A 22765-nucleotide genomic window follows, 5' to 3' on the forward strand; every position below is an offset into this window, starting at 1 on the left:
AGAAATGTTGTTGATTTTTAATGAGCCTCAGAATATCAGTTAATATCTTTCATCTAACTTGTTTAACTATTACATGAAAATACATTGCACATTGGAGTGTAGCAGATGCTCTTACTCTTATTGATGACACATGAGTTAAGTAGCAATCAGGAGGGAACATGCAGGTCCAGCTGAAGACAAAAAGCAACATACGCGAGATAAAATGGTTAAATTCAAGTTTGTGGATTCAGCATGCGCATACTTTTGATGTCCTAGTGATATTGTCTGTGTGTGCTTGATTATGTCCTTGACAAAACAAGGATATAAAAACTCTCAGCCTCAAGAAATATGGGGCAGTCCTAATGCAGCACAGCCCACCATATGGCTCACCAGTGATTTTACTTGTCCATAAAATGGTCTCTGACCATGAAGGCTCTCACACACTTCACACCATTCTGGAAATGAGAGCGGACAGATTGGGATGACATAGTTTGCAGGCAAATTGATGCACGAGAACAGCCTCTCTCTCGAAAACCTCAGCATCTGTCGCAACATAAAAAAACACTGGTGGAATTAGGCTGCATTTTTCTCATTGTTTATCATTGAATGTTTTCTGAGAAGTGTTTTAGCTTGTTCGGGACACATTTAAGATTTGACATGCTGTTATTAGTGCAGGCAGAGAGTGCATCATATTTCAAAAGCATGTATGGGGTGATATTTGTGTCTTTTATTTTATCCCTTGATGATTATGCTCCCATAATGCTCCCATTATTTACAGCTGAGTTTTAATTATGCCATACTCAGGGTTTTGAACTGTGCAAATACAGCTAGAGAAATGCCAGGGCTAAAAATATGACACTAGAGACTCGTGTGTGTGTGTGGGAGGTAGCCTTCAGCGTCGTATTGTATATCGTTTTCATGCGAAGCATATAGCTATGGCAACACACTATTGTGACAAACAATAGTGACTATCTTCTAAAGTTTTTGAAACAAATGAGTAATTACACCTGATTTTTTTTTTCCTGCTCTCTTCTAAAGGTAAACTGAGAAGGAAAAAAAGAAAGAAAAGTAAACTGTGAACAAAAGAGATTCGGGAGAGAGCATGAGTAAAGGACAGCTGAAGTTGAGGGGAAAAAAAGCTTAAAATTTGGCCTTTTAGACTTATAAGAAAAAAAGTCAGTGACATTGAAGAAAGGTATTTGCTAAAAACTTTGCCAAATTCTTGTAGAGCGTAAAGGCCTACTATGTATAAAGTTATAATGGGGCCTTCGCACCACCTCGGTGCTCGGGCCTTAATACCTAAAAAAAAAAAAAAAGAAGATATTTATTTAAAGTCAATGCTCAAAAGTTATATGGTGAGATGACGGTTAACACTAGTCTTGTAAGATAGGCTAGCCTTAGCAGGACTAGTGGTACTTAGACTGTTTTAATTCTTTATGACCAGTAACAACCATTTTATGTTTAATAATGAACTAAATTACCAATGTTATTTATTCATTAACATATTTCAATTACAGGGAAAAAAGGTAGGGAGAAATGATAAGTAAATTTAGCTTAGTATGTACAGCACGTGGTCTTCTAAAATGCCTCGGAAAATGTTTACCCCAATCAGTATTACCCTTTAGCAAAAACAGACATGACCACTGATATGAGAAAGACCTCCCTTAGGTTATTGGATTACTGTACGCTTGCAATGACATGAAATGTGTGTGCAGCGCTGTAAATACTTATTACCCGAGTCCACCAAGGAGCCTCACAGCCCAGCAGTATTTTCAAGGTAAATTCATCTGGATTCCCCAATTTGCCAAATTGTATACAAAATATTTGTTTTATCTCACCATTCGATCGGCTCAGCGGTTCCAGTTGATTTCCTGCTGATGCTCAGTGATGGTGGTCCTGAATAATTAAACAATTCTGACAGCCACATAGGGGTCCGTTTCCATGACGACCCTTCTCCCGGTGTCCTCTCAGACCTGAGTAGTAATGTAAATCTCCCGTCTGCTTAATGTCACGGTCACGCCGGTAAAGTGATACACAAACGACACGCAGGCTGGGGGTCGGTGGGAGCGTTTGGTTGCGTGTCTGGCCTCGGTTTCTTCTCCTCGTACAGGCGAGGGATGGTGGGCAACTTTTGACGGCAACAGGAAGAGGTTAATTAACTGTCCCACAAAGGAAAGTGGTTTTCAGGGGCGAGTTGAGATGTTGCATAATAACACACTACACCGGTGTTGGAGGATGACACGGCAGCAATCCAGACAGTATAGAAATTGACCACAAACATCTTCACTATTTACAGATTAGTCAACGCAGAGGTGGGAGGGATCGCTTTAAGGTCACACAGGGAATATTTTAATGATGCTTGTAATCTTCTCTGACAGTATGTTGACACATTCATGATTCTGAGGGTGATACTCCCTCCACCACACACACACACACACACACACACACACACACACACACACACACACACACACACACACACACACACACACACGACTCAGACATAGGCAATTACCCTTTTACATCAAATGGTTCATCATATTTCCTCGGCCCATTAGAGAGTTAATTAACCTTCTCTACCTGTAGATGAAGAGGTATGGCAATGATGCTTACTGCCGTGTTCCAGTCAGAGCTGTTTCAAGAAAATATGCAGTGTACTTTCCACACAGCACGATACTGGCTAATCGAGCCCTGAGAAATGCAATAAAAAAAGGATTATGATGCAGTTATTTATTGTCAAAAGTGCTTATTCTGTATTTTATTCATTCACTCTTTCAGTATGTAGCTATGTGTTGGGGATTCAAATGGGGCTGTGAGATGTTTAAATGCTGAGACTCAGCATGGGATTTCTAAACCCAAGCGTCTCAACTCAGTGACTCCCAACTGATTTGTGCTTTGTGCTACCTGAGAGAATGCTATGATGTAGAGAAAATGAAACTGCAGATTAAAAGATGCTTTATTTTCATTCTCTTTAGCTGGAAAGGGACATTGTGGAAGCTGTAAAGGCTTAAATGTGTTGCAGTCAACAGCATCACAGATTTGTTAATTTGCTGGCGACTTTCTGAAAGCTTGTGCAGCTGATGTTATTTGGCAAAAACCTAAATGCTCATGAAAATATTAGGCCATTACAGTTTGGCACTCGAAATGATAATGATGCCTATGCAAATTATGATTGTGATGGCAGCAATCACGCCTGTTGTGGTCAGCTTCACTCTCCAACTGGACTAATTCTCCCTGTGAAACCAATTGCCTGTTGCGACACAAACTCTGTTTACCAAATTCAAATAATCACCGGATTTGTGTCTGTTTTAACTTCCCGAACATGAGCCCTCCTGGATCTGATCCCGTAACCAAGCTACTGTAAACCCTGCTTTTGTCAACCCCTCAGAGCCGAGGTGTAAATGAGGACAGGATAAATCCTCTGACATGTTCACTCACAGTGCAGCCCGTTAGCCGGAAGACAGCTTAAAGATACACTTAACTCTGATGACGTTTTCATCTGACCAGCTCAATATGTGATACAGTTGAGTGTACTTTGTTGTGGGTTGTATTTGGGATTGTGTAACTGCGCCTCTGGCGATCATGGCTGTCAGCCAGGCTTTAAAGCATCAACACACTTTATGATTAGAAATGGATTTTGGGTGTTCTTGGCTGAGACTATTTTCTGCTTTCGCTCGGTGATGATTGATTGTCTGTACTGTCCTTTTCCTCTCAATCACCTATGGAATCCCACACAATATAAATAGCTATCAAAACCATATTGATAGAGAGGACTTGTTAGTTCAAAGTGTGTCTGTTTTGTCCCCTACCTTGCTTTGTGTGAGGTGTTTGCGTGCAGGATACAGAGCATGGAAATACATGCAAGCATACAGGTTTCGACTGCTGCTAAGTAAATGTTTTCTGCTTCAGCGCTGTGTATTTTTCTGTTTTCTGTTATAAGGCATTATCATTATCTCCATGGGTAAAATTAGACAAATGACTGTTGTCATTTGCCAAGGGGTTTCATGACTGTTTTCCAGTTCCACTCTTAAAAAAATAAAAAATAAAAAAATAAAACACTCTATAGTTTTACGATGTGAGGTCACAACAGTTAACTCTTAAAATGACCTCTTTATTCTTTGGCTTCCTTCTCAAAGTCAATGTCACAATTATTGTGTGCTATACGTAGAGTATATGTAATAATAAGCTTGTTAAAGAGAACCACCCACTCACTGTAACTCACCGTCACGTAGCATACTAATTGTATGGTGTTATCTTGACCTATTGTCCAAGGTGCTTCTCTTAATTGCTTTATCTTGTTCAAGCACTTTTCTTTGACCCGTCTTTCTTCCCTGCTTTGTAAGCCTGCGGAGGCTTACGTTTACAGTGTTCAGTGAGAGAGAGAGAGAGAGAGAGAGAGAGAGAGAGAGAGAGAGAGAGAGAGAGAGAGAGAGAGAGAGAGAGAGAGAGAAGAGAGAGAGAGAGAGAGAGAGAGAGAGAGAGAGAGAGAGAGAGAGAGAGAGAGAGAGAGAGAGAGAGAGAGAGAGAGAGAGAGAGAGAGAGAGAGAGAGAGAGAGAGAGAGAGAGAGAGAGAGAGAGAGAGAGAGAGAGAGAGAGAGAGAGAGAGAGAGAGAGAGAGAGAGAGAGAGAGAGAGAGAGAGAGAGAGAGAGAGAGAGAGAGAGAGAGAGAGAGAGAGAGAGAGAGAGAGAGAGAGAGAGAGAGAGAGAGAGAGAGAGAGAGAGAGAGAGAGAGAGAGAGAGAGAGAGAGAGAGAGAGAGAGAGAGAGAGAGAGAGAGAGAGAGAGAGAGAGAGAGAGAGAGAGAGAGAGAGAGAGAGAGAGAGAGAGAGAGAGAGAGAGAGAGAGAGAGAGAGAGAGAGAGAGAGAGAGAGAGAGAGAGAGAGAGAGAGAGAGAGAGAGAGAGAGAGAGAGAGAGAGAGAGAGAGAGAGAGAGAGAGAGAGAGAGAGAGTGTGTGTGTGTATGTAGCAGGTGCGCATGGTTGTGTGATGGAGCGGTGTGGAAATGAATGAGGCCGCTGATCAGTACCAGTTTGTACCTGATGTGACAGACCCCAATCGGATGAGCCATTTTACAACCCCACCGCTGCATCGATGCAGACAGGCCGTGATGGGAGAAAGGACAAAGTGAAGTGCACAGGCAGGGGATAGCGTGAGGATGAATAGACAGGCAAAGAGCAGGAAACAAGAGGGAAACTGAAAGAAAGTGATTCTACAAAGGAGGAAAGATTTTGAAGAGTGAAATAAAAGGAGGAAAGTAAGGATGGATACCACTGAACCAAGTGAGAAGTTACGTCATGCTCGTGTTTCCAGACAACAGTGAGGCGTCTCGGGGCCCTAAAATGATCAGCGGCTACACAGGAGCCCCTCATTGTTGTCTCACAAGACAACTCCTCCCCTCTGTTGCTGTGGCGTCCAAGTGATCTCTTCGTTAATTCATAGTAGGGCGCAGAACTAAATTAGTACTCGTTAGCCACCCGCTGTTTACTTTTCTTTGTTTGCTATCATTATCCCTTCTCCTTTCAAACTGTGTGTGTGTAGTCAGTCAGTCAGTCAGTCAGTGATTTGGGGTGGGCATCATAGCATCCTCACCTAGCAACCTGCCCCAGTGAGATGCTCAAAGGGTCTGGATCACTGGGGGTGACGCACACGCACGCACGCACGCACGCACGCACGCACGCACGCACGCACGCACGCACACACACACACACACACACACACACACACACACACACACACACACACACACACACACACACACACACACACACACACACAGAGTCTCCCACCCTGCAGCCCCTCAGAATAACTGTGACTCGGGTGCTTTTGTGGATGACGCTCAACGTGCCAGATGCTCATCAGGTCCAGACAGCAGCGAGATCTGCGGGAACAGGTCTTCCCTGACACTCCAATATTCATTCTCCTTCACTCTTCGCTTTGACCTTATTTCTAGAAACAAGGCCCAGACTGCTAAGCCAATGAGACAGAGCGGAGGAGACGTGCCGCTTCATTGGAGGAAAAGGAATCCCACCGCTTCTGCTTCATCACCTTGAACATTTATACGTTCGTCACTGCTGCCAGATGAGAAATGTTTTGTACAGAGGTACAAGACAACAAGATGGCTTCTCTTTCCTCGTCGTCAGCTTTCTGACTTTTCAGGATCAAACACAGACAAGGCTTTTCCTAACAAGCATTTAAACAAATCTGCAAATCCAATCAATGAAGTTTTTACAACATCTGTAATGATAATGAGTGGAAGAAAGGTTTGACGGGTTTTGGTGTTGAGGGTGTAACGAGATGACTGTGGAACATCTCGATCCTCGTCCTGGCATCCTACAGATGTGTTTTAATCAAGACTGACGATGTCACACGCATGCACACGCACACATGGGCTTCGTCATGCCCCATCCTCCAACACGCCTCCACTAGCAGAGGGGCGTCTTACCCACCTGTTGCTTCTGACTCCTGGAGCCATCCATCTTATCACAACTACCATTTCCGTCTCCCTCCATTCATCTGGCTTTCTTTTTTTCTTCATCTGGTTGTGAAATTACCCAGCATTACACCTTTTCTGTTATTTTTTTTTTAAAGAAAAAAAGGACTTTTGCTCTGAAGAGAATTTAGAAGTTCAAGACTCAAGTAAAGGAAGAGCAAGAGGACAGCGATTCTCAAAGGACCTTCACGGACATTCAGAGTGGTAAGACATCTGCCATTTTGAATGTGAATGCTCTCTTGCATATAAGGTTTGGCCTAAGTGTATGAAAATGAACTGAGAAGGTCAAGGATACTGATGACCTTTATACACAAAAAGTTTGAGGAAATCATATCTGAGGGAGAAAGTAGTGTAATGAGGACACAGGGATTTGGCAGTAAATTAGGATCACTCGTCTGGGATTTGTTCATGTGATGAATTTTTATTGGGTGATGATTAAAATTGCATTAAGTAAGGCATAGTAACAGATCAATGCTGAGAAGTCTTTGGCTGCTACCGTGCTAAATAAATGATATTCGTCTCCCACATTCCCTCTATTTACTGCTTTGCCCCTCCATCTGTTGGCCGTTGGACACCAAAGTAACCATATGCTCTCTATGTATAAATCATCCACAATAGCCTGATCCCTGTAAATCCATGTTAGCACAGCATGGATGTAGCACATTTCTCCAGAACAAGCCTTTGAGGTATTCTCTGTCCCCTAAAAAGTTGTTTGAAAGCATGTCTGATCATTGTTTCCTTTTTTTTTTTTGGACTGAGTGAAGATTAATCATCATCTGTCCCTTGTGATGTTTAGTATTCTATTTCACAAATTTAAAACCATCTTTAACTTCTAAGTTTTCCCTTTTTTACTGAGTTTTATCAAGTTGATGCAAAAATGGCTTCAGAATTGGTATCAACTGAGCAGTTTTTCCCTTCGTGCAGAATCTTCATTACGTTGATGATTAGATGATTTCGCTTTAAGCTGGTCTGTGGCCGTTCTCAGACACAGATGAGCTGTTCCTCATTAGTGTACGTGTGATTTAATGGCAGCGCGAGGGATTCATTTTAACTCGCACATGCTTGCGAACACGCATGGAAATTGCAAGTGCGTCATTCAGGGAGCATATTGACAGTATCATCAGCTTGCTGGCCGTCATTTAGACTGTTGTCAAACAGCCTGAGAGGTGTGTAGGAGTTTTAGCAGCAGTTTGGACAGTTTTGGTGACACTTCTCTGCAGGGGGCTGCGTTTGCTTATGACATGTCTAATTTTACAGTTTTGACAGCTTGTTGAAACTTTCCCAACTACACTGCAGATGGCAGCAGGAAGGTTGAAGCAACAGATTATGGTTCATGTATTGGTAGGTTTACTGATCTTTTTAGTTACAGCTGTGTAAGGATGGTCACTAATGTTAACGCACCCAGTACACATTGTACCTGCAGTGCTGATAGTGTAACCCTGTCTCTGTGGGCCAGTTATTGCTGATGCACAAGGCAAATGTATTTCAGAGAAATTCTATAAATTCTGGCAAAGCGACACCCACATATTGTCTGTGAATGCTACATGTGAATTATTGATGGGATCAGTCTGCTTAAAAATTCATCCCCAACCTTTCTGTCGCACAGAGAGAGGAAACAGTAATTAGTGTTAAGATATGAGAGGAGACACGGGCTAATTATCAGCAGGGTAAACAGAGCTGCCTGCATACTGTTTTTGGAATTATTTTTCATTTACAACAGATTCTATAAGTAAATATATTATAAATGTGTGACAATGCCACATTGTTAATTATTGTCCCCAATTTTCCCCCACATGACCTTTTCAGTTTGATTCCAATGAAGGGGAAGGTTATACTGAATTCAGCATAACAATTTTCTATAAATGTTGATTTGCTCATTTGAGTGATGTGTCATCCGGAAAGACTGAGGATGGCCCTCAAAACGGACTAAATAGAATTAGCACCTCGCAGTCATATTCCTCTGCGAACCAGTGAAGATGCAGTTTTACATCTCCGTCTGTTCAGAATTATTTGATATATGTAGTGAAATTTTGAAGGAATCTTTGTGTTCACATGCTTCGCCGATAAAGCTGACTCTAATAGATCACAAAGTCGTAGCCATGACGGTAGACAACGCTTCAAATATGGATATCGCTGCAAGGAAGCTACAAACTCTAAAGCATGGAGGCTTCACACATCTATACAATCACCACAGTTTCAAGATGGAGACTCAAGATTACTGTCACCAATTCAGTATCTGATCAAATGTCAATTGACATAGTCAAAATCTCCCCTTCTGTTACCGAGTTATTGTTTCACAATAATGGGACTAATGGGAGGTAACAGTGACCTTGACCTTTCACCTCTTACCAGCAAAATCTTAACAGTTCATCCTTGAGTCCTAGTAAATGTTTGTACCAGATTTTATGAAATTTCACAAGGACGGGACATTGTGTGATCACTTACTTTACTGCTGTCACTGTGACCTTGACTTTTGACACCAAAACAAAGCAGTATGTCATGTCATCCTTGGGACAAAGTTAACACTTGAACCAAATTTGAAGAAATTCCATGAAGGTGTTCTTGAGATATAGCATTCGCGAGCATGGGACAGAGGTGAGTCCAAGTGACCGTTGGTGCCAAATTTGAAGAAATTACATCAAGGTGTTGCGTTCTTTGAGAATGGATGGACGTGAGGTCATAGTCACCCTAACCGTTGACCACCAAAACCTCATCAGTTCATCGTTGGGACCGGGTCAACATTTGTGCCAGATTTAAGAAAATTCTGTCGTGGCATTCTTGAGATATTGCGTTCATGAGCCTGGGACATAAGTACGTACACACGGACGGATGGACAACCCCAACATAATGCGTCTTGCAACAGCTGTCACCTGGAGGCATGAAGCTATGAAGACATGGATGGATGAGGAATGGGACTCGTTGCAGCTCGCTCGAGTGTAGCTGTAATGAAGCTCGAGAAGCTGATGGCCAAATCTTAGAGAGTGAGAGCTGAAACTGAGCTGGAGTCTGTCACAGCTACCCCATCTCATTAAAGCTGCTGAATACTTGGTATTACTTTGGCCCATTAAGTTAAATTAGGATCTGACTTATTGGATAATATAACAGTGAAGCTTTGCTGAAGACCGTCTTCTCATTTTGGCCCTTTGGCATTTCAGCACAGGGTGATGGCAGCGGCAAACCCCTTTATTGTTTGCTTATAATACTTGTATCTTTGTGGCCTGTTTGACTATTAAATTCTCTGCAATTGGAAAAAAGTTTGTTTTGTCTTGATAAGATTTTAAGTTAACTGGTGATGGATTACTTTAATAAAACCTGGATTTCCAAATCATTTTTATACTCAATGTGCATGTTTCCAACTCATACAACGTGTTTACAGTATAAAGTCTGTAGAATCAAAATATTGATTAAAATGACACAAGAAATCATGTCTGGGGAGATAACCATGTTCAAACATTCACTCTTTCATAGATAATCACTACATTACGAGTGTCACAAATGTGCGAATGCAAATTATTAAATCAAAATTAAAAAAGGCTTTTTAATGTCATTTTTGAGAGGTTGAAGTAATTCACTGAGCTGCTCTTTGAGTGGATTTTGGAGCACGTTTGTTCATGTCATGAAAAACAGCAGATATTTTCTGACCTTTTTCTCTGTCTCTCTCTGCTTTTTTTCCTCCAGAGTAAAATGACGAGGAAATCTCACACCAGAAGAGTTCTGACCCCGCTCTGCACAGAAATAAAGGTACCAGAAAATTTTATGTGCAAGGATTTCCCAGAACCCAAGCTCTGGATGAATAGAAGATAACTTGGCAGTCAGCAGCTCTGCCACTATGGTTCAGATACTTTCAATAAAGTTATAGATGTCCATGGAAACAGTTACTCTTTGATCATCAACGTATTTCAATACGAGAAAGTAATTTCTTGTTAAAAAAAAAAGTCTGACAATTAGTCTTTGTTGAAGAGATTGGAACATAACTGAACAATTTCTCTCAAGTACCTTTAATATTCCCTCAGATAATGGCAGTTCTTTTTGTGAGGGCATGCTCTGCACTTAACTTTCTATTTTATGTATCTTGTTAGAGTCTGAGCTTGGAACTTTACTCAACCCCAGAAAAAAGGTTCCGCTAATCAGACAAATAAAAAGCCTTTGCAAAAAAATTGCTTGTTTATCGAGATGACCTGGAATTGCTGGGTATATTTTGATCAGGCGAACAACTCTGTAGGTGTTTTTTTATATATATATTTTCTTTTGGTGTTGTGACTTTATACATATCTGTCTCACACAAACTGAACTGAACCAGATGCCCTCTTATTATCTCTATGTTTTTTCTCTATAGTAGGCTACATTGCTTTATCATTTTTGCTACCTGTTTTTAAATCCTTTCCATGTAGTGTGAGACGATAGGGTCATCTGAATTTGAGAATTTCTTGGTAATTCAGAAAGTGTGTGTGTGTGTGTGTGTGTGTGTGTGTGTGTGTGTGTGTGTGTGTGTGTGTGTGTGTGTGTGTGTGTGTGTGTGTGTGTGTGTGTGTGTGTGTGTGTCACACAACTCAGCCTCAACTCAGCGTGATCAGTGTGGGGAGAATGTGTTTTTGTGGATATAATCCGGTGAAATTGCAAATGAGTGACTGTAATGAGGTACTGATGATGCAACATTTTGGTTTGGTTTCCAGTTTGGTAACCACGGTATCCAGATAACACAGTGTAGGTGGACCTTTGGTCTTAACGAAAGGGGGTGAAGGATAGGAGGAAGGCTGATGTCAGCGAGGATACAAAGACTAGTCCAAACTCTAAACGTAATCAGATTATCACACCTATGCTTACCCAACTGTGACGAGTCCAAATGCCTTTAACGATGTCTACTTTACTTCAAATTTGAGTTTGGCATGATATTTGGTTTCTGTGGTCAAGAGCAAGCTTTAATTTGTCCTTAAGATATTGTGGCATAATCTAAACTTCATTGAGTAACACAAAAACAATCTCACTGTCGACAACGTGTCTGTGTGTGTGCCGTTACGCTTGGCTGAGCTGACTTGAAGGAAGTTTTAGACCTTTCTGCATTCATGTAACATGTAACATGATGTAACCTCCAACCAACTCCAGTTCATAAATATTCTACAGGAAATGTGCATTTCCATGTAATACACAACACGTATCATGTTTTGCCTGCACTAAATTTATATTTCCTTTGATCAACAACAAAAAGTGCAATATACTACGACATCCAACAGTATTTTATACCAATTCTTTATTCTAACAGAGCCTTACATTTCAATTAAGCTAACAGACTCTGATAAAGCAATTTCTTCTTGCCTCCGCAGTCCCCGAAAAGGAGTGTCGTAGGTGGAGAATTCAACCGTCTAGCAGCAATATGCTTGAAAGTTTTGCTACAGAGTTGGAGGAGACCGAATCAGTACCAAAATAATTGTGAATATTGGACTAGTGTTAACCCATCATGGCCAAAATTAATATAAATTAATTGAGGTTTTATAAGGCTCTTATCCATAGTCAGTGTATTACTTACTGTAGATGGAGGTTGGTGAGTCATTAAGAGGCATTGATATCGGCGACCCTCTCTTCTGATTGGCTGACTCTTTTGGGAGAGGCACGCCCTGGCCAGTCGCAGGTTTCCTTTGGTCTTGTAACGTAATAGTTCAGGTGTTTCTCTCACTTCAAAAGTTGGACAGTGGGCCGTGTGCTCAGGGCGTACACATGGAGGAGAGCGTGCGGTGACGTCACAAACTAACGGAGGTCCAAACGGCTCTCCAAATGGCAAAGGTTGATGAATCCAGGCTGTGTTCATTTCTCTGTCGACTGAGCATCTTCGCACTCTCACAGTGTTTATACAGCACCTAGACCCACTTTAGAACCAACAAAAGCAATGCAAATCCAAAATAATACCACGTGGGACTTTTAATGCGCTCTCATCCTATTCAGAGGAGGGAGTCAGACATGTTGAGTTTTCCCGTTTTGGTCTGCGCGCTCATACGTCCAGTCAGGTAAGATAAAGTCAACAGAAACATACTTGTACGCATTACGTTTATGTCATTCAGTGTGCCTCTTGTTTTAGTTTTTGCTTTATGTTGTCACTGGCATGCCAGCTAGCAAAGCTATTAAACTGCTACTCCTGCCTTGGGACAAAATGACTTGCGATATAGAGGCGCCTTCACTGACTTATTAGGTGTTACAGGCCAGTAAAAGCTGGTTTTACCTGTAAAGTCCCCTAGCTTTAGTGAACAGCATTTGACAGGTATTAACTAATTAATGACATTCACTTAATTAAATGCACATTTGGCCTTACAGTTTTTCTTGGCATTAAAAGTATTATTATTATTATTAAGCAATTATTGCTCTGCAGTGTCAGCTTTGCCACATTGGTTCATACTTTACTTTTGACATAAAAACCACATGTTTGTATTTTATGTCCAACTTGAAAAGAGAATAAACAGCTGTGCGGGATTGTTGAGGACACACGTCTTACATCTAATATACTTCAGCAATTTAACTCATGCAGTAGGGCCGCAACTATAATTCATTTATTATCTGCAAATCTAGTGATTATTTTCTCAATTAAAAAAACAAAATTGTTTTCTCTGCAAATGTCAGAAAATAGTGAAAATGCCAATGTAATTTACAATTATATAAACCAGTAAAATATAACCATTGGAGAAGATTTGAGCCAGTGAAAGTTTGGCATTTCTGCTTTTATCAATTGGCAAATTGACAAATTGTTTTAGCTTCAGTGTCCCATTGAACTGAATTATTGTCAGGATGATTATGCCTAAACTCTGTCATTACTGCAACTGATTCATAAGGATTTGGCATCAACATAAGTTGCCATTTCCCTTGAGGTTTTTTAACCAGGTATATTATCATCGGCAAAATGTTAATTATGCGTCTGACGGGTTTTCAAAATCGTTGCGAGAGATGACTTTAATGTTGCTGCGGTGTCGTTCTTGGTTTGATCAGAGCGAGTGAATGTCTGTTTGTGCTCCCGCTGTCTGTTCTCCCACCATCACTTGTTCCCTCTTCCTACTCTCATCCTTCAGGGGATCTTTGTCTTGCTTTTTCACCTTTTTCATCGCAGTCTCTCATTTTATCAGTAATACCTCCACCCCCCCTTCCCACCAACACATGCACACACTCATAAATACACACCAGAGCGTGCTCCCAGGTGGTGAGTGGTTTTTGGGAGCGATGACAACAAAGTCCTTGGTGTTCAGACAATGTCACCTCTCTTTACTCTGTCTCCCAGTCTATATCCCGTTATCCCACTCGCTCACTCTCTGTCCATCTCACTGTCTCTCTCATCTTGTTTTCTTGTCCCAGATTATTTGTGTCTTCTTTTTTTTTTGCCGAAATACAGTTTCAGATTCCAATAGTAAAATAACAAGTTTTTTTTTCCCTCACAAATGCACCTGTAGAAATGACACAAATTCTTACCTTCTGTCAACTCCATAACTCCACAGTATGTCTTTCAGCAAATCTGAAGACTTTGAGTGGGAAGTAGGAGAGTGGAGCAAGAGAAAGACCAGGAAAGCCATAGAAACAACTAACAGCTTTGTTTGGTATCTCCTTTACTCCTCTGTAGCTACAGATAATCTGATGCTCAAGTGGCTTAACTCATGAATTGTAAACCATAATGTATGTAGAGAGAAAGAAGAAGAGATGGGGACATATGGACCTTTTACAGAAAAATGAGGAGAGAGTGAGATGAGTAATGAAAGCACAGGGAGGAAGAGGAGAGCGAGGAGAAGGACGTTTAATAACTGGGTATTCAAAGCACAGTGAGAGAGTGACTTACTGAACGGGGTTGTCTGTTTCTGCGCCTCTCAGTCAGCTTAAAGCAGCTCTGCTCTCTGCTCAACAGGAGCCCTGCACTCCAAAGACTCTTGCGTGTCTCTTTTTTTGTTTAGTCTTTTTTCCCCTCTCCACATGTCTCTGTTATTTGCCCTTTTTTCCTTGTTTGTCCTCTCCCCACCTCTCCTCCTTGCTATTATTTTGTTTCTTTCTTGAAGCTCCTTTCACCAGGATCTGAATATTGTACCCTTCCTCATCCTCATCCTCATCCTCCTCCTCGTCCTCCTCCTCCTCCTCCTCCTCCTCCCCCTCTCTCTCTCTCTCTCTCTCTCTCTCTCTCTCTCTCTCTCTCTCTCTCTCTCTCTCTCTCTCTCTCTCTCTCTCTCCCACTCTCCCTCTCTCTGTGTCTCTCTCTGTCCCTCCCTGCGAGGAGGGAAAACGGCATCGACGGCTAAGCCACAGTAACAGCACATGCAACAGGGTGCAGACAGCACCTTCTGCTTCGTCACCTTCCTCTCCGACTCTCATTCCTCCCAGAGGAAAGGCTACAGGGAAGAAAAGAAGAGCACAGGAGAGCAGCCGAGCAGGTGAAGATCTGTTGCACAACCCTGTTTGATCAGAAGAGGGGTAAAAGTACAAGAAACTGGGAGAAAGGAGTCGGAAATTGCAACTCGCACAATCTTTCAAAGTAAAAAAAGAAGACTTAAAGAAAGAAGAGAGACACAGAGACTGTTCAGTGGGTAGTTGAGAAAGAAGTGAAGATGCCACCTGTGGCACAAGTTTGATTAAAGAACAGACTCAACTCAGCGTGGCCGTCCTTCTTCCCACGTCTCTCGACAAAATTTTGAACACCAATGGCCTCCAAGAAGAAGTGGGCAGACCGGCGGGAGTTAAGAAGGGAGCGGCCTTTCTCCACCCGGGATGATTCATCTGTTGCGTCCGGGACATCTGGGCCAGGGCGATCCACCACAAGGGGTCGTTTCTCAGAGTCGTGGAAGAGGCTCAGCTCCAGAGGGGGCTCCACCAAGAGGGGGGTGCTCAACTCTCAGCAGCCACCGGTAAGATGTTTCGAGGATGCACAGGCCCCCTCTAAATGTTCCCCCAAAGATTAATCAATGACTTGGGTGCTGGGAGGGAAGTGGGAGAGGAGAAGCTGCTGTCAAGGTAGCACCTTGCATGGGAGGGAGTTAATTACCTGTGAGGGATTTTTGGTTAATTTATGAGTTCAGTAGCAAGAAATTAAACATGAATCATTGAGTTTCCTCAAACTAACTCTAACTAAGTGCGAACACTGAAGCATCCTGAGTGTTATAAAAACATCTAGTATTACCAAGTAGGATGCTGTTTTTGCACTGCGCAGTTGTTTTTAGCTTTACAAAGCTTTTCAACAAGGTAGTGTTGTCCAAAGGCATATTACATTCATGTATATATGGATTTCATTTCATGTCACATTTACTTGATATTGCAAAGTTTACTGCACAAACATATTTGATCAGTCACCAATTCGGGCTTAAAGGTGCTACATGTTCTCATTTTAACTTTTGAGATAATGTCAGGTAATCGATGGTAGTCTCCCACTGGAGCGCCACAACATATTATCTACCAAAGAGTATTGGTGATTATGGTGTCTGTGCTTCTGTTACATAATGAGTAAAATGACCTGAGGGCCAATCTGGGAAGAAAAAAAAGAACAGCCCCCAGTGGAAAAACAAAGGCACAACTGCAGTATGCAATAGTGATTCAACCTATGAAATAAACAGTCTGAAACAAGGATGAGATGACCCTGAGGAGGAATGTGTGCTATTTGCAAGTTAGATATCTTTTGAAAGGCAACTGTCAGTGTTTGTGTAGCAAAGACATTATCACATTTAGAGACTAATCAGGTCAAATTCAGCGATGGCTCAACAAAGTGGCTGCCACTATCAAGAAATACAGTTCTAGATGATGAACATGTCAAAATAAAATGTTTTTTTTACTCTTTTACTCTCTCCACTTACTAAATTAACATTAATATGAATATTACAATTGACAACATCACAATTTTATTAGTATTGTAGAGTCTTAGAAGTTTGAGGACAACTGAAAGCTTGGAAGAGAAACACTGCGCTTGTAAAACTTTTGAAGACGCTTAGGATTTGTGAAATTGTATTTCAACGTTTGCTGTCACAGAACATTGGAACCGCACACCTACACTCAGACTTAGTCTTTCTGTTTCTTACTCTTCTTTTGTTATTTGAGTCCATGCCCATCTCTTTGCTTGTCTCCTGCACCTGCTTTGAGGTGCAGTGAGGTGCTCGTGTTCTCTGTCTCATGTCAGCATCTGTCAAGCTGGTGGCAGAAATGTCTCCGTAGTTGTTGCAGTTGTGATGAAACTTCTCCCTGATGGATCCAGGATCCCATCCTCTCTATTTTTGAAAATGTAGGACTTCACTGAGGTTTAAGAGTCAAGGTCAGAATAATTAGGTCCAGTCTGCTAGCTGGTGCTCGTGGACTGTCCCACTTCACCCACATCTGTACGGTGATACTTAGCAGCAGTACCTGTTAAGGAAGATGTGTAAGAAACATAGATATGCACAGATGGAGAGATGAGATCCATTTCTGTTTTTTTCAGTTGTGCCCCAGTAACTGCCGCTATTTTGTAATGCACGTACAATCTCAAAGGAAACGTGTTTTTTTGTGTGTTTTTTTTTAGCAATATGTGCTCCAAGGTAGTAGACTTCTCAGCCAGTTTGTTTCAGTGACTGTCAATGTAAAGAAATGTGGATACTTAAAAGCTGACGTTGATATATTTTATGACGGTAAAACAAGTATATTTTTTCCTGTTTCTCGTATCTCTTGCTGTGTTTATGTCTGTGTGCACAGAGAGCTCGGTCTCCTGGGGTTTGTGTTGCTTGGATATGAACCACATTGTTTTTCTACTGCAACACCGCTGCTTGTCTCAAATCATTAGACACTTTGAATCATTAGTCATTTTTAATGGCTAGGTGAGTGTGTGTTCGTGTAGGAGTGAACGATCCTGTGTGCGAATGCCTCAGAGAATGAGATAGAAAGTGAGGAGTAGAAATTGGAAGAGAAGTCAACGAGAGCTGAAGATTTACTCAACGCGCGCTTTGAGAATCGAGTTCTCCGTGATAGTGCTGAATGAGGCAAAGACAGGGAGCATTCGAGGCCAAGGCAGATAAGGAGACTGATGTAAAAGAGCTTTAAAAGAATTCACTAAATCACTGGATTTACTATAAGTGTGTCTTATTAAATCCACAGTGGAAGTCTTTACTTGTACTCTGGGGCTCTGAAGATATTCCTCTCGGAAAAATCAGTTTGAATTCAGACAAGTCCAAGACAAACGGACAAAAAGAAGAGACAGACGTTTGAATTCTGTGTCTCACAACTTATTTCTGTAGTTTTCAGGTTCTTGGGCTCAGGAGCTGTATTTAAAAAAAGAAAAGAAAAAAGAAGTGCTTTCAGTTCTGGCTGATAAGGGTAGTTCTGTATGGCACCTTTTTATTTTAGATGCAACAGAGCCAGTAGAAAAGAGTCAGGGGAATCAGTCTATTATTGCTCATTCAGCTGGGAAATGGGAAAGTTCCCGTTTGGGAATGTCACACTTCCTCAGAGTTTTTAAAAACAGTCAACATCATAAACGTGTGCTCTATTGCTGCTGTGAGAACACAGAAGAGTGCCAAACAATCTCATTGTCATCCACATAAACCAACACGGACGAAATGGAGCTTGGGGGTCATTATTATTGGTACACTACATTTCTGTATGTTTTGATGTGCTGATGTTTTTAACATTTAACACAGCTAGCAAACGAGGTAGGCTAGGCTAACCAAGTCTGGCTATTTGATTTGATTTTCAGTGCAAGCACATGTTTTCTTTTCATGACATCAAATGACATCAAACCTACTTCTATGAGCTCTCAAAAACCTCCCACTTTCCTAGTGGGATATTCCCAGTTTGACAGACTTTCAGGTGAATCTTCCCCCTCCGATGTTGGGAATTCTCCCACTTCCCAGTTACTCATGAATAAACCGTTATGGGTCTATACACTTCTGTGAATGAACTGTGGGTATTAATCCTTCAAAATTCTGTTTGCTGACAGCGGCGAGATGTGTTGTCTGGTGAAGTTGTTCATTAATATTATTGCTTACACCTGTGCTTTCCCTGCTATGACATGTTTAAATGACTTCATTGAAATGCATCTGTGGGGAACACTTTCAACAGATGACTTTTTCTCTGCACGCTGGGTGCTTTATGCTTCACTTCCAGCAAGGGCCAGGATCATCCATGTAATGACTTTTCAAATTAATAGCTTGTTGCTCTAGTTCTTCATTTAACCCCAGGATATATAGGGTCCTTGAAGATGTTGCTAATGGGTTAGTTGCTTTGAGTTGGAAATGTTGAGTTGGGTGTTGCCACCAGCACATGCCACACTTTGTTTGAAAACATGTTGCTCTATTTTGTTGAAAATTCCATTGTTGTTTTTGTCCAATCCAAGTTCTTGTAGTCGTTGAACTTCATTCTGCCTGGTACACGTTGGAGTCTGATGTTTTTTTCATTTGTTGTGAAATGCTGAAGGGATAAATACTGCATGAAACTGTAGTACATGGCAGGAGATGCAGGTCTCTCTCACTCTCTCACTCACTCTCTCTCTCACTCTCTCTCTCACTCACTCACTCACTCCATATTTTTTTTTACAGGCAAAGTTGCTACTTAAAAATTTACCCTACTGACAAATTTACACCAAATTTGGTTTGGGTCTGTGGTTTTTAATTCGCATAACCATCTATCTATTCAAGTATCAGTTATTGTAGACCAACATTTGTCTTTTACTAGACCTTCACTTCATTGTACGTGTAAGCCTGTGAGAGTCTGTAGAGATCGAGTACGTGTCTCTGTTTGTGTCTTTCTTTATTGCCATGTGAATGCCCCGCAGTTCATCGAGCCATCTGTAGATCTGTGGACCTTATGCTCAGTACAGCTAGATAAATCCTCTGTCCTATTTAAATGGACAGAAGAAATGTTTTTCAAGTTGACTTTGCATGTGTGGTGTCTGTTTGTGTGGGTTTTTGTGCTTGATTCTGTGTGTATTTGAATACGTCTCCCTTTGAGAATATAACAATCTGAGATCGGGTGGTACAATCAAAGCCTTGCAGCTCACACCGCTACCCTGATACTTTGATTGTAATGAGCATCATCTTCTGTCACAGTTGGACCATAATAGTCTTGAAACCAGACATCCTCCCTCCCTTTAGAGCACCCCTAGCACTGGAGCACGACATCAAGAGCTCCCAGAGCACTTTTTAACCCCTTTCTTAATAGGTCTTTAGTTGCTCTGATTAGGCACATTGCTGCTCACTATGTGTTTTTGTAGATTGTTTTCATGTTAAGAAAAATAAATAACCAAATAAAAGTGAAACCAAACGTAAAAATCTTGTAATTTTTTTTTAAATAAAAATCAAACACGGCTTCGGCCATAGCAGGAAGGTGTTCTGTGACGAAGCTCCTGACTGACTGTCTGTTTCTCTCACTAATTTTAAAACACATCTGATACTGGCTCCAGACATAAGAAACAATTTCGGGACCCATTTATTTCATTGGCCTTACTTTATCATTTGAAAAATAATTTCTACAGATTTTGCATTTTTGCATTCTATTCTAGTTATTTGGTAATATGTTAAATGAAACTTTTGGCTCTTCCTACAACCTAATTTACTGCTTAATGTGTATATCACAGTATAATCTCATATTAAAGACTGTATTCATGGTTCTGATTACATTGCTTGTAATTACCTGCCTTTTTCAGCCCATTAATGTGATCTAATTTCAACACTTTGATTTTCTCCCAGGCAAAATAGTCTTTCAATGGGCAGCTGAATCTTTATCCTGCTGAAAGATCCATTTCAGCATTTTTATGCTGATTCCCTCCAAATTTGCATTCAGTTATGTCAATAAATGCAAGTTCACTTACACCACTCTGAGAAAAACAGCCCCAGACTTTGATGTTCCCACCTCCATGCTTTACTGGACCATCACTGCAGTCTGTATTTTTCTGCCCTGAACTTTCTCCACCCAAACCCTATACCATCAGATCAATAGGGTGAAATTTAACTCATCCAAAAATAAGACATTCCTTCAAAACTTGCTGCATTTCTGTACATGTTCTATTGCAAATTTAATCCTAGCTTTTACCGCATCACTCAACCTCTGTACTCGTGCTTATTGATCCTATTTCCAATGATCTGTGAACTCATTTGTATCTGAAAATTCTTGTTAATCTCAGTCGTAATACTTCCTCCCCTTTCTTTCCTGTTTTTATTGGTTTTGCGCTATACTATATTCCAACCTGCTGCTGGTCTTTCTGGGTCTGCTTGTGCAGATATTATTCAATGCTTTATTTTTTAACCAATTGCGCAGGATGGAATATTTTTTTGGTGACCTGATAACTAGAGTGCAAACAAAAGATGCTTAACCTTTTCTTTGAGCTCACGTAATGCATCTTTGACATTTACCAGCTCTAAGATCCAGTTCCAAAGTAATCTGAAGTGGGTATACAGTGCATCTGGAAAGTATTCACAGCGCTTCACTTTTTTCACATTTTGTTATGTTTCAATACGTGTTATGTATGTATTATGTTTTGTTATTATTCCAAAATTGATTAAATTCATTTTTTTCTTCAAATAATGACAGTGAAAAAAGTTTGTTTAAAATTTTTGCAAATCTATTAAAAGTAAAGAATGAAAATATAACATGTACATAAGTATTCACAGCCTTTGCTCAATACTTTGTTGAAGCACCTTTGGCAGCAATTACAGCCTCAAGTCTTTTTGAGTACGATGCTGTAAGCTTGGCACACCTATTTTTGGGCAGTTTCTCCCATTCTTCTTTGCAGGACCTCTCAAGCTTCATCAGGTTGGATGGGGAGCGTCGGTGCACAGCCATTTTCAGATCTCTCCAGAGATGTTCAATTGGGTTCAAGTCTGGGCTCTGCCTGGGCCTCTCGAAGACATTCACAGAGTTGTCCCGAAGCCATTCCTTTGTTATCTTGGCTGTGTGCTTATGTTCATTATCCTGTTGGAAGATGAACCTTCGCACCAGTCTGAGGTCCAGAGCGCTCTGGAGAAGGTTTTCATCAAGGATGTCTCTGTACATTGCTGCATTCATCTTTCCCTCCATCCTGACTAGTCTCCCAGTTCCTGCCGCTGAAAAACATCCCCACAGCATGATGCTGCCACCACCATGCTTCACTGTAGAGATAGTATTGGCCAGGTGATGAGCGGTGCCTGGTTTCCTCCAAACATGATGCTTGGCATTCAGGCCAAAGAGTTCAATCTTTGTTTCATCAGACCAGAGAATTTAGTTTCTCATGGTCTGAGAGTCCTTCAGGTGCCTTTTGGTAAACTCCAGGTGGGCTGTCATGTGCCTTTTACTGAGGAGTGGCTTCCGTCTGGCCTCTCTACCATACAGGCCTGCTTGGTGGAGTGCTGAAGAGATGGTTGTCCTTCTGGAAGGTTCTCCTCTCTTCACAGAGCAACTTTTTTCACGTTATAATTATGGGGTATTGTGTGTAGAATTTTTAGGAAAAAAATGAATTTAATCCATTTTGGAATAAGCATGTAACATAACAAAATGTGGAAAAAGTGAAGCGCTGTGACTACTTTCCGGATGCACTGTATGAAGTCAGTTCACACAGGTGACCCTATCAGAGTAACCTCGGGTGTAGTTCATCACATGAACCTTGGATATGTTCCACTAAATTTGACAATTAGACTTTTTATTATTTATTATTATATAATGTATTATTATTTATTAGACAATTAGAACTTATCCAAAAACTATTTTAATTGGTATGGTCATGCTTTCCCAAGTGACAACCGTTTACTTTTTTTTTTTTTTTTTAATATATGAAATAACCTTGTGATCCTCCAAGAAGTTTAACAGTCCAGAAACTTTAAGGCCACTGTTAGTAAGTAATGAGTGCGCTCAGTGCTACGGATTTTTCACTTCATTTTTGCATGAAAAAGAGCAGGTTCAGTTTTGTCAAAAATTACATTTTTTCCTTTTAGATCTTTTGCTCCCTGGGGAAACAAAACTGAAAATTTGTGAGTACTCATGTTGGATTCTCATTATAATGAAGCCAAGTGTGATATTACTTCAGAAGTCAGAGGTCAGAAAGAAGCAAAGAGTTTTATCAGTTCCCCTGGAAACGCGGCATGGTTCAACAATTTGTGAGCTTTTTTTTTTTTTTTTTAACAAAGATCAGTGGCTCACACTCAAAAGTGTTTTCTATGAATTACAGTAGGAAGACTGGCATTTGGTCTCTTGCTGTTTGGTAGCATAAGATGGCAAATTATATTTTTCAACATATTTTAATTCTGAAAAACTTTAATAAAGGCTCAGAGTTAGTTTTGTTCATGATCCCATGTGGCAAATATTACAGTTAAAGACAGACATCAAACCCTCTACTGCTGTCTGACAACATTATGCCCTACACCAA

General features: G+C 40.9%; 1 protein-coding gene across 1 annotated transcript in view; it reads left to right on the forward strand.

Moving 5' to 3' along the window:
• The first annotated feature begins 6590 nt into the window (after window positions 1-6590).
• Window positions 6591-22765, forward strand: part of klf9 (Kruppel like factor 9) — a 149880-nt gene continuing 133705 nt past the window's right edge. The window contains exon 1 of the mRNA XM_069699922.1: window positions 6591-6601. The gene's annotated coding sequence lies outside the window, so the exon portion shown is untranslated. The remainder of the gene's footprint in view (window positions 6602-22765) is intronic.

The sequence above is a fragment of the Brachyistius frenatus genome, unplaced genomic scaffold (assembly GCF_029030835.1).
Source record: "Brachyistius frenatus isolate BFR_SWC_R1_liver_20210118 unplaced genomic scaffold, ASM2903083v1 Contig_31, whole genome shotgun sequence".
Taxonomy (NCBI): domain Eukaryota; kingdom Metazoa; phylum Chordata; class Actinopteri; family Embiotocidae; genus Brachyistius; species Brachyistius frenatus.